Consider the following 3,250-nt stretch of genomic DNA (forward strand, 5'->3'; position numbering starts at 1 on the left):
AAGTGGAAAGAGTTTCCTTAACAGCAGTGGCTTTTGGAATCCTCTTGAGAAACTGGCAAACTAACTTGTCTGTGAGATTATTTGCTATCACTGAAGTTGTTTAGCTGATTTCCTACTTTTCTTAGTAAGTTTTTTTTTATGACTGAGCAGCAAAAGAAAACGAGAACATGAGCCCTAGATCTAAGAATGTGACTACACAAAAATGGAAACTGACCTGCTGTGGAGTTGCACCTAGGACGTTGGTTTCCCACAGTAAATTTGTGTTAGCTGGCTACACATAGAGGAAGAAACTGGCAAACAACCTTGTTTGCAGCTTGTTGACATAGCTTTCTTGTAGCCCATGTGATTTGCAGGAGGCACGGCTACAGAAGAATGACCTTAATAAGCTGTAAACAAGGGCCAAGTGGCCATTTCCTCCTCTCATTCTCTTTCTCTCTCTTTGTCTTGGTGCCTAGATGTCCCAGTGGAACAGCACTAACACCAATTCTAGAAAAAAGAAAAAAGAAAGAAAAGAATCACATTCTTTGCAAAGAACCAGTCCTTCTGGTGTTGTAACACTTCCCCCTCAGCCACTGCCTGTTTTCTTCATACAATGCAACTGCTATTTTCATTACAGTATTTCGTTTTACTTCTATTCTCTCCAGCAACTATTCTCATGTGAAATTTGCAAATACTATTAACCTAAGAGTTTAATTTCCCAAAATTTTCAAGATGAAAAGCCAAACTGTGGATTCCTGATCACTTCTCAAATCTGAAATTAACTTCTTGAATTGAACTGAAATACTTAAAAACTTGCACTTACTGTAATAACAAACTAACAAATGAGACTGAGAATTAACTTATAGCAAACCTAATAGGGCTATCAAGGTAAGCAAAATATTTAGAGAGCGATTTCACCAGTTCCACACCTCCTTTGAGTTTCCATGGCTGAATGTAACAGGCAAAAAGAAGTAAAAAATAAAGAAGACAAAAGCATTGTGGCACCTTAAAGTCCAAATGCTATATTTTAATGTGAACAGTTGGTCTTTCGCAGACAAGTCCACTTTCTCAGACATACTGAGTGAGCAGTGATTCAATTCCAGGCCTCTTGAGTCATAGTCCACCACTCCATCCATGATACCATACTGGATATCAGGCCCAAGCTTACCGTCTTTATATTTTCCTTTCAGCTACTCTCTGATTTAGGTCTCATCCTTCTGTATTCAATCTAAAGACAAATGGAAGAGTAGGCAATACAGTGGTGTCTCGACTTACGAAAGCCCCTACATATGAACATTTTGACTTACAAACAGCTCCGCTTGCAAAATTTTGCTTCAACTTGCAAATGGAGCTTCGACTTACGAACAAAAAACACGGTGAAAGCAGGAAATGGACTTTGGACTGCCTGGTACTGTAATTTTAAAATGTAAAAATTGGTTTAAAAGGTGCTTGGTTTTGGTTTAAAGCTGCTTGGTTTTAAAGATGTTTTGTTTAAAAGGTGTTCATTCCCTCACTCCTTTCCTGCCTTTTTAAAACCTAAGTCATCTTAGGTTAAAAAAAATTTCTCCCCCTAGTGGTAGACGACAGATTAACTGGTTTTGCATTAGTTCCTTTGGGAACTAATGCTTCAACTTACAAACGGTGCCTCCACATACAGAAAACAGACGGAACAGATTAATCAGTTTTCAATGCATTCCTATAGGAAATGCTGATTCAACTTACAAACTTTTCAACTTACGAACATCTTCTGGGATGGATTAAGTTCGTAGGTCGAGGCACCACTGTGCCTTTATAGACCACTAAAAATCATCATACAATCGGCAAACTTTTGTGAATCATGATCATCCGCTTACTCAGGTTTGGATAGTCCTGATCCATGAAAGCTAGCAGATTTGGCCTACAAAGTTATTACCTGCTCTTGCATTTGTATTTTATATTGACCACACGGCTCCCTTTTATTTCAGTCTGAAGACAGTTATACCAACTTGCCTTATAGACTTCTCGTCAAGATTGCCTTCCATACTACAAGCTCCCATCCATCCATCTACAACTCACCTCTGCTAGTACACACACACACACACACACACACACACACCTGGTCGCTGGCCTGTCTTCATCCTGAGAAAGCCATTGCCATCCTCTGAACCTTGAAATGCACTAACCCAACGAATCCTGTGATTATTTATTTCATGTCTTTAGAACAGGAATGCCGAAACTGCATCCAAATAGAAGGAAGACTGCTGCTGCTGCAAGAACAGGGAAAGGATCTATTTCTTCTGTAACAGAATTGTCATTTGGGAAGAGGTAGCCATTTGTGCAAGCATATCAGGCAAAATCCAAAGGAACAAATTAAAAAAGACAAACACATGTGGCACCTTAAAGACTAACATATTTTAATGTCAACTTTTGCGGACATGTCCACTGTGTCATACATATGGAAACAGAATTAAATGTTGAATAAAATATCAGTTTAATGTATTCGCAAAGGCTTTCTTGGCTGGTGTCTAATGGTTGTTGTGGGTTTTTCGGGCTCTTTGGCCCTATTCGGAAGGTTGTTCTTCCTAACGTTTCACCAGTCTCTGTGGCTGTCATCTTCAGAGCATGAACAGAGTTCCTACTCCAGTCCTCTGAAGATGCCGGCCACAGAGACTGGCGAAATGATAGGAAGAACAACCTTCAGAACACAGCCAAAGAGCCAGAAAAACCCACAACAACCAAATATCAGTATCATACTATTGATTATCTCTTGGATATATGTTACGAAAGCTCATATTAAAATATGCTAGTCTTCAAGGTCCCACATGTTTTTGTCTTGTTTCATTTCTTTGGATTTTGTAACGGGAACCACTTAACAGGTTAGGAATGAATATTAGGCAACGAAGGTGGGGTAAGCGGTTTTTTCAAATAAGAAACATCCAATTCTGGAAAACTAAATGGTAACACACACGTTATGCTAAAAAAAAGTATAAGTCTTAATAAAGCCAACAGACGTTTATTTGAAAAAAGTACTTTACACAGGTAGAATTAGGGATGATCACAGGAAACACAGGGCGGGGCTCCTATACTTCTAACAGTTGAATGAGAGAGGATATTTCAGCAGGGGAAATCTTGCCCTAAAAACTACTGTACAGTATTAAAAATAACCAAACGCTTTCCCACCTAGTCACTAAGTGGGCGTAGCCAGAAAGAAAGGGGTGTGTGCGCGAATTGCGACTGACTGGAAACACGGCACAACCTGCTCCACCAGGCGCATGCGCGGAGCCATTCTATC

General features: G+C 39.6%; 1 long non-coding RNA gene across 1 annotated transcript in view; it reads right to left on the minus strand.

Moving 5' to 3' along the window:
• LOC144588196 (uncharacterized) overlaps window positions 1-3,250 on the minus strand; it is a 383,241-nt gene that overhangs the window by 362,165 nt on the left and 17,826 nt on the right. The gene's annotated exons all lie outside the window — the stretch shown is intronic.

Source organism: Pogona vitticeps, chromosome 3, assembly GCF_051106095.1.
Source record: "Pogona vitticeps strain Pit_001003342236 chromosome 3, PviZW2.1, whole genome shotgun sequence".
Taxonomy (NCBI): domain Eukaryota; kingdom Metazoa; phylum Chordata; class Lepidosauria; order Squamata; family Agamidae; genus Pogona; species Pogona vitticeps.